This window comes from Globicephala melas, chromosome 1, assembly GCF_963455315.2.
Source record: "Globicephala melas chromosome 1, mGloMel1.2, whole genome shotgun sequence".
Taxonomy (NCBI): Eukaryota; Metazoa; Chordata; class Mammalia; order Artiodactyla; family Delphinidae; genus Globicephala; species Globicephala melas.
In genome coordinates, this window is record NC_083314.1 from 135614627 (window position 1) to 135624597 (window position 9971).

The following is a 9971-nucleotide window of genomic DNA, read 5'->3' on the forward strand; positions in this document are numbered from 1 at the left end:
CTCTGCCACTTAGTAACTGCCTGCCACAGTTTCCTCATCTCTGTTGCTAGGAGTTTTTTTGGCATCCTCAAGGGAAGTTTTAGTGCATAGAAAGATTAATCAGAGGCTTAGTTTTGGTTTTTTTAATTAATTTTTAAAATTAAAGTTACAAATTGAAAACTTGAATTGTTCTTTAAGCTTTTAAGTTCGGCTTCAAATCTTATTAATCCATTTATAAGGCTAGTAAACATTTTTTAAAATTTTATCTTATTTATTTATTTAGAATTTTATTTATTTTTTATACAGCAGGTTTTTTTAGTTATCTGTTTTAAACATATTGATGTATACATGTCAATCCCAATCTCCCAATTCATCCCACCACCCCCCTCCCCCCACTTTCCTGCCTTTGTGCCCCTACGTTCATTCTCTACATCTGTGTCTCTATTTCTGCCTTGCAAACTGGTACATCTGTACCATTTTTCTAGAGTCCACATATATGCGTTAATATACGATATTTGTTTTTCTCTTTCTGACTTACTTCACTCTGTATGACAGACTCTAGGTCCATCCACATCTCCACAAATGACCTGATTTAATTCCTTTTTATGGCTGAGTGATATTCCATTGTATCTTCTTTATCCATTCATCTGTCGATGGGCATTTAGGCTGCTTCCATGACCTGGTTATTGTAAATAGTGCTGCAATGAACATTGGGGTGCATGTGTCTTTTTGAATTATGGTTTTCTCTGGGTATATGCCTAGTAGTGGGATTGCCGGGCCATATGTTAATTCTATTTTTAGTTTTTTAAGGAACCTCCATAATGTTCTCCAGAGTGGCTGTATCAATTTACATTCCCACCAACACTGCAAGAGGGTCCCCTTTTCTCCACACCTTCTCCAGCATTTGTTGTTTGAAGATTTTCTGATGCTGCCCATTCTGACCTGTGTGAGGTGATACCTTATTGTAGTTTTGATCTGCATTTCTCTAATAATTAGTTATGTCGAGCAGCTTTTCATGTGCCTCTTGGCCATCTATATGTCTTCTTTGGAGAAATGTCTATTTAGGTTTTCTGCCCATTTTTGGATAAGGTTGTTTGTTTTTTTTAATATTGAGCTGCATATATATTTTGGAGATTAATCTTTTGTCCGTTGATTCGTATGCAAGCATTTTCTCCCATTCCGAGGGTTGTGTTTTCGTTTTGTTTATAGCTTCCTTTGATGTGCGAAAGCTTTTAAGTTTCATTAGGTCCCATTTGTTAATTTTTGTTTTTATTTCCATTTCTCTAGGAGGTGGGTCAAAAAAGACCTTGCTGTGATTTATGTCAAGGAGTGTTCTTCCTATGTTTTCCTCTAAGAGTTTTATAGTATCCAGTCTTACATTTAGCTCTTTAATCCATTTTGAGTTTATTTTTGTGTATGGTGTTAGGGAGTGTTTTACTTTCATTCTTTTACATGCAGCTGTCCAGTTTTCCCAGCACCACTTATTGAAGAGGCTCTCTTTTCTCCATTGTATATGCTTGCCTCCATTGTCATAGATTAGTTGACCATAGGTGCATGGGTTTATCTCTGGGCTTTCTATCCTGTTCCATTGATCTATATTTCTGTTTTTGTACCACTACCATATTGTCTTGATTACTGTAACTTTGTAGTATAGTCTGAAGTCAGGGAGCCTGATTCCTCCAGCTCCATTTTTCGTTCTCAAGATTGCTTTGGCTATTCGGGGTCTTTTGTGTTTCCATACAAATTGTGAAATTTTTGTTCTACTTCTGTGAAAACTGCCATTGGTAGTTTGATAGGGATTGCATTGAATCTGTAGATTGCTTTGGGTAGTAGAGTCATTTTCACAGTATCGATTCTTCCAATCCAAGAACATGGTATACCTCTCCATCTGTTTGTATCATCTTTGATTTCTTTCATCAGTGCCTTATAGTTTTCTGAGTACAGGTCTTTTGTCTCCATAGGTAGATTTATTCCTAGGTATTTTATTCTTTTTGTTGCAATAGTGAATGAGGTTGTTTCCTTAATTTCTCTTTCTGATCTTTTGTTGTTAATGTATAGGATGGCAAGAGATTTCTGTGCATTAATTTTGTATCCTGCAACTTTACCAAATTCATTGATTAGCTCTAGTAGTTTTCTGATGGCATCTTTAGGATTATCTATGTATAGTATCATGTCATCTGCAAGCAGTGACAGTATTACTTCTACTTTTCCAATTTGTTTTCCTTTTATTTCTTTTTCTTCTCTGATTGCCATGGCTAGGACTTCCAAAACTATGTTGAATAATATTGGTGAGAGTGGACATCCTTCTCTTGTTCCTGATCTAAGAGGTAATGCTTTCAGTTTTTCACCATTGAGAATGATGTTTGCTGTGGGTTTGTCATATATGGCCTTTATTATGTTGAGGTAGTTTCCCTCTATGCCCACTTTCTGGAGATATTTTCTCATAAATGGGTGTTAACTTTTGTCAGAAGATTTTCTTTATCTATTGAGATGATCATTTGGTTTTTATTCTTCAGTTTGTTAATATGGAATATCACACTGATTGATTTACGTATATTGAAGAATCCTTGCATCTCTGGGATAATTTCCACTTGATCGTGATGTATGATCCTTTTAATGTGTTGTTGGATTCTATTTACTAGTATTTGGTTGAGGGTTTTTGCATCTATATTCATCAGTGATATTGGTCTGTCATTTTTGTGTGTGTGTGTGATATCTTTGTCTGGTTTTGGTATCAGGGTGATGGTGGCCTTGTAGAATGAGTTTGGGAGTGTTCCTTCCTCTGCAATTTTTTGGAATAGTTTGAGAAGGATGGGTGTTAGCTCTTCTCTAAATGTTTGATAGAATTCACCTGTGAAGCCTTCTGGTCCTGGACATTTGTTTGTTGAAAGGTTTTTAACCACAGTTTCAATTTCATTACTTGTGATTGTTCTGCTCATATTTTCTATTTCTTCCTGATTCAGCCTTGGAAGGTTATACCTTTCTAAGAAGTTGACCATTTCTTCCAGGTTGTCCATTTTATTGGAATAGATTTGCTTGTAGTTGTCTCTTATGATGCTTTGTATTTCTGTGGTGTCCATTGTAACATCTCCTTTTTCATTTCTAATTTTATTGATGTGAGTCCTCTCCCTCTTTTTCTTGATGAGTCTGGCTAAAGGTTTATCAATTTTGTTTATCGTCTCAAAGAACCAGCTTTTAGTTTTCTTGATCTTTGTTATTGTCTTCTTTGTTTCTATTTCATTTATTTCTGCTCTGATCTATGATTTCTTTCCTTCTACTACCTTCGGATTTTGTTTGTTCTTCTTTCTGTAGTTCCTTTAGGTGTAAGGTTGGGTTGTTTATTTGAGATTTTTCTTGTTTCTTGAGGTAAGATTGTATTGCTATAAACTTCCTTCTTAGAACTGCTTTTGCTGCATCCCATAGGTTTTGGGTTGTCGTGTTTTTATTGTCATTTGTTTCTAGGTAATTTTTGATTTCCTCTTTGATTTCTTCAGTGATCTCTTGGTTATTTCATAACATAGTGTTTAGCCTCATGTGTTTGTGATTTTTACATTTTTTTCCCTGTAGTTTATTTCTAATCTCGTTACGTTGTGGTCAGAAAAGATGCTTCATACAATTTGAATTTCCTTAAATTTACCAAGGCTTGATTTGTGACCCAAGATGTGATCTATCCTGGTGAATGTTCCTTGTGCACTTGAGAAGAAAGTGTAATCTGCTGTTTTCAGATGGAATGTCCTATAAATATCCATTAAATCTGTCTGGTCTATTGTGTCATTTAAAGCTTGTGTTTCCTGATTAATTTTCTGTCTGGATGATCTGTCCATTGGTGTAGGTGAGGTGTTAAAGTCCCCCACTATTATTGTGTTACTGTCGATTTCCTCTTTAACAGCTGTTAGCATTTGCTTTATGTATTGAGGTGCTCCTATGTTGGGTGCATATATAATTGTTATATCTTCTTCTTGGATTGGTCCCTTCATCGTTATGTGGTATCCTTCCTTGTCTCCTATAACATTCTTTATTTTAATGTCTATTTTATCTGATATGGGTATTGCTACTCCAGCTTTCTTTTGATTTCCACTTGCATGGAGTATCTTTTTCCATCCCCTCACTTTCAGTTTGTATGTGTCCCTAGGTCTGAAGTGGGTCTCTTGTAGACAGCATATGTATGGGCCTTATTTTTTATCCATTCAGCGAGCCTGTGTCTTTTGGTTGAAGCATTTAATCCATTCACATTTAAGGTAATTATCAATATGTATATTCCTATTACCATTTCCTTAATTGTCTTGACTTTGTTTTTGTAGGTCCTTTGCTTCTCTTGTGTTTCCCACTTAGAGAAGGTCCTTTAGCATTTATTGTAGAGCTGGTTTGGTGGTGCTGAATTCTCTTAGCTTTTGCTTATCTGTAAAGCTTTTGATTTCTCCATCAAATCTGAATGAGATCCTTGCTGGGTAGAGTAATCTTGGTTGTAGGCTCTTCTGTTTCATGACTTTAAATATATTGTTCCACTCCCCTCTGGCTTATAGAGTTTCTGCTGAGAAATCAGCTGTTAACCTTATGGGAGTTCCCTTGTATGTTATTTGTCATTTTTTCCTTGTTGCTTTTAATTTTTATTTATTTATTTATTTATTTTTGCTGTGTTGGGTCTTTGTTTCTGTGTGAGGGCTTTCTCTAGTTGCGGTGAGTGGGGGGCCACTCTTAATCACGGTGTGCAGGCCTCTCACTATCGCGGCCTCTCTTGTTGCAGAGCACAGACTCCAGATGCACAGGCTCAGTAGTTGTGGCTCATGGGCCCAGTTGCTCCACAGCATGTGGGATTCTCCCAGACCAGGACTTGAACCCGTGTCCCCTGCACTGGCAGGCAGACTCTCAACCACTGAGCCACCAGGGAAGCCCCCTTGTTGCTTTTAATGATTTTTCTTTAATTTTTGTCAATTTGATTACTATATGTCTTTGCATGTTTCTCCTTGGGTTTATTCTGCCTGGGACTCTCTGTGTTTCTTGGACTTGGGTGGCTATTTCCTTTCCCATGTTAGGGAAGTTTTTGGGGTTTTTTTTGCAGTACGTGGGCCTCTCACTGTTGTGGCCTCTCCCATTGCGGAGCACAGGCTCTGGACGCGCAGGCTCAGCAGCCATGGCTCATGGGCCCAGCTGCTCCGTGGCATGTGGGATCTTCCTGGACTGGGACACGAACCCGTGTCCCCTGCATCGGCAGGCAGGGGACAACTCTCAACCACTGTGCCACCAGTGAAGCCCTAGGGAAGTTTTTGATGATAATCTCTTTGAATATTTTCTTGGTTCCTTTCTCTCTCTCTCTTCTCCTTCTGGGACCCCTATAATGCAAATGTTGGTGTGTTTAATGTTTTCACAGAGGTCTCTTAGGCTGTGTTCACTTCTTTTCACTCTTTTTTCTTTATTCTGTTCTGTGGCAGTGATTCCACCATTCTATCTTCCAGGTCACTTATCCTTTCTTCTGCTTAAGTTATTCTGCCATTGATTGCTTCTAGTGTATTTTTCTTTTCAGTTATTGTATTGTTCATCTCTGTTTGTTTGTTCTTTAATTCTTCTGGGTGTTTGTTATTTAATTCTTCTAGATCTTTGTTAAACACTTATTGCATCTTCTCACTCTTTTTCTCCATTCTTTTTCCAACGTCCTGTATCATCTTCACTATCATTATTCTGAATTCTTTTTCTGGAAGGTTGCCTATCTCCACTTCATTTAGTTGTTTTTCTGGGGTTTTATCTTGTTTCTTCATCTGGTACATAGCCCTCTGCCTTTTCATTTTTCTATCTTTCTGTGAATCTGGTTTTCGTTCCACAGGCTTCAGGATTGTAGTTCTTTTTGCTTCTGCTGTCTGCCCTCTGGTGGATGAGGCTCTCTAAGAGGCTTATGCAAGCTTCCTGATGGGAGGGACTGGTGGTGGGTAGAGCTGAGTGTTGCTCTGGTGGGCAGAGCTCAGTAAAACTTTAATCCATTTGTCTGCTGATGTGCGGGGGCTAGGTTCCCTCCCTGTTAGTCGTTTGGCCTGAGGCAACCCAGCACTAGAGCCTACAGGCTCTTTGGTGGGGCTAATGGAGGACTCTGGGAGGGCTCACACCAAGTGGTACTTCCCAGAACTTCTGCTGCCAGTGTCTTTGTCCCTGTGGTGAGCCACAGCCACCCCCCCGCCTCTGTAGGAGACCCTCCAACACTAGCAGTTGTGTCCGCTTCAGTCTCCTATGGGGTCGCTGCTCCTTCCCCCTGGGTCCTCATGCACACGCTACTTTGTGTGTGCCTTCCAAGAGTGCAGTCTCTGTTTCCCCCAGTCCTGTTGCAGTCCTGCAATCAAATCCCACTAGCCTTCAAAGTCTGATTCTGTGGGAATTCTTCCTCCCATTGCAGGACCCCAGGTTGGGAAGCCTGATATGGGACTCAGAACCTTCATTCCAGTGGGTGGACTTCTGTGGTATAATTGTTCTCCAGTTTGCGAGTCACCCAACCAATCACCCAAACAGTCACCCAACATGTCTTTGGATGTGAGGTATCTTTTTTGGTGAGTTCCAGTGTATTCCTGTCAATGATTGTTCAGCGGTTAGTTGTGATTCTGGTGCTCTCTCAAGAGGGAGTGAGATAAGGCTGGTAAATTTTAACAATAACTTTTTAAGAAGCCTATGACTAGCATTTGACTTTCATTTACAAACTTGGTTAATTAAACGTCTTCAAATATTTTAAAGTGCACTTATAAGTTTAATGTATTTCATCCCTTTCTTAGGGATTTCAGTTGTCTGACAACAAATAAAATTTCCTTAATTAAAAAAAACCCTTAAGTCTAATAAATTAAGCTTAGAAATGTGGGTAACTGTAACTCTCAGATATTCTAATATAGTAGATAAACTTAGTGAGACTTCAAATGAAAATCACAAGTTTAATCAGGTATTCAATTACATAATGTAAGTTGGATTCACAAGTCTGTCACTTTGTTTGGCCAAAGTCATGTAAACATTAGAAATATGTAAAACTTGCATAGATTCCTCAGCCTTAAAGACTAATATTTAACAATTCTCTATTTGTTTAGACAAATATCATCAAAAGTCACTGAGGTTTCTTTCAACTGAGAGACCTGGAACTTCAGCTACCTGGACTGACTCCTCTCACAACTCACTTAGAAAACCAGTATATCTCCCCATGTCATACGTGGGTTGCCTTTCTGAGTTTGCTTGTTTGTCACCAAAGACTCCAGAGTTCAGCCAGGATGCTGACTGGATTCCTGTTGACTCTGCTTGGATGTGCTGAACTTTATTCATAGTTGCAGATCAATTTCAAGAAGTGGCTATTTGTGTTGCTCTCGTCCCTGCAGTCAATTTATACACATTTCTTTGTGTATGCTCTAGGAAGCCTGTAACTCTTGCCCAAGTCAGTCTCTTGGTTGGGTTTTGCATTTCTTTGGCAAAACCTTAACATCTGTAAGTACCTTCCCATTTTTTCCAGGTTCCTAGAGTCACATAACCCTTGTTATTGATATTGAATATATGCATTGTGTATTTGATATTGAAATGATAACTGATTGAGTTTCAACTATCTCTTATTGCTTCACTTGTGGTCACAATATGTGAGGTCAGTCTGTTAGCAATCTATACATTTGGAATTATAAAACCCACCTTACGGGCTTCCCTGGTGGCGCAGTGGTTGAGAATCCGCCTGCCAATGCAGGGGACACGGGTTCGAGCCCTGGTCTGGGAAGATCCCACATGCCACGGAGCAACTAAGCCCGTGAGCCACAACTACTGAGCCTGTGCGTCTGGAGCCTGTGCTCTGCAATGGGAGAGGCCGTGACAGTGAGAGGCCCGCGCACTGCGATGAAGAGCGGACCCCGCTCTCCGCAACTGGAGAAAGCCCTCGCACAGAAACGAAGACCCAACACAGCCAAAAATAAATAAATAAATTTATAAAAAAAAAAAACCCACCTTACAAGGTTGTTGTAAATTAGCATTAATTAATGTTAAGCACCTACCCCAGTGATGGTACATTGTAGGCATTCAGTTAGCCGTGGCCACTACTACTGTTTTCACAATTCATTGATCCTAATGTATTTTATAATAACTAACCCTGCTCATTTCCTCAATGGTCAACTTAAATTCCATCGCTAATTATGACACCATTGCACCCTTGCATAAATCCTCAGCTGTCTTGCCCCTTTGTTTCCTCATCAGACTGCTATGGCAAACCACCACCCTGTGTAAACCCATCTCTTTATCTACCCACACAGCTGAAAGTGGCCCAAGAAAACCACACTAACATGTTCATTGGTCTCCCTTGAATTCTTGTTTACTCACTTCAATGCTGCCTGGCAGTCACAGTCTATTTTCTGATTCCATTCACTTTCCCACTCTCCTCAACCACCATTTTATACCTTTTCATCTCTCCTTAAATGCCACCATTACTCTGAGCTCATGAGCTTGCTTCCAATGTCACTAAGAACACAGGCACTCAGATAATAACTTGCACATGCTCCCATCTCCATATGCAACCACCTCTCTGCATCTGTGCATATTTCTCCCAGATGAACTCCTAGCAAAAGCCATCCCCTCTGTTTGTGCACTAGGTCTCATCTCCTCTTGTCTATGTGGGAACACTGCTCCTGCAATCTCCCCTGTCTCTCTAGCATTATCAATCTTTTCCTCTCTAGTAGATCTTTTCCATTTGCCTACACAATTGCTGTTAGTTCTCCCATCTGTTTCCCAATCTTCTCTTGACTCCATTTCTTGTCCAGTAAGGCTCCTTTTTTTAATTTTTTATTACTTCCTTTTCAAAATTCCTTGAAGGAGTTGTCACCATTTCTTTTCTTCTATTATCTCTTGAGCATAGTCTAATCAGGCTGTTGGCACATCACTCCAGGCAAACTGTTTTTATCAAGGTTACAAATGACCACTATTTTCTAAATCCCATGCTCAATTCTCTGACCTCATCTCATTTGACCTTTCTGTAGAATTTAACATGCTGAACGTCTTTCTTCAATGCACTTTCTTGTTGTTTTTCTTACCCATTAGCAGCTCCTTCTTATCCTGCTTTGCTGTTTCTCCTCATCTCCCTGATCTCTTAGCATTCAGTTAAGAAGCTCAATCCTTAGCCCTCCATGCCTTTCTCTCCACTCTTTTCCCCTTGGTGCTATTATCGAGCCTCATAATTTTAAATACTATCTACACACCAGTGGACCCCAGATTTATGTTTCCATCATGGACCTGTCTACTCAACATCTCTACTTGGGAGTCTAAAGAGCATCCCAAACTCAACATTGTCCAGAATTGAGGTCCTGTGCTTTCCCCAACAAACTTACCACAGTCTTCTCCATTTCAGGAAATAGCAACTCTAGCCTTCCATTTACTTATGGCAAAAATCTTGGAGTCATCCTTGACTCCATTCTTTTTCTTCCAACCTGTATCTGATCCACCAGCAAATTATATCAGCTTTATATAAAAAATATATCCAGAATCCAACCATTTCTCACCACCTCCACAGCTACTACAGTGAGTCAAGCAACTCTCCTCTCTCACCTAGATTTAAAGCAAAAGCCTCCTTACTGTTCTCCCTGCTCCTATCTTACTCCCACTTCAATTTATCCCCAACAACAAAGTAGAATGTTTTTAAAAATTTTAAGTCAGATCATGTTATTCTTTTTCTAATGACTGACATTTCACTTACAGAAAAAAATAAAAATCTTTACAGTGGTACACAAAACCCGATATGATCTGGAGGCCCATAATTTCTCATATTGCATCTTCTACTACTGTATTTCCTCACTCATTTGACTCTAAAATGCTAAGCATATTCCCACTTTGAGGCATTTGCACTATTACCCATGCTGGGAGTGCTCCTCCCTAAATATTCACACTTCTTACTCCTCAACTTCCTTCAGGTCTTTAATCAATTTTCATTGTATCAGATAGGTTGGGCTAGGTTATGCTTCAGTAACAAGTACCCCTGAAACTCAGCAGCTTAAAACAAGTCATAATGCATG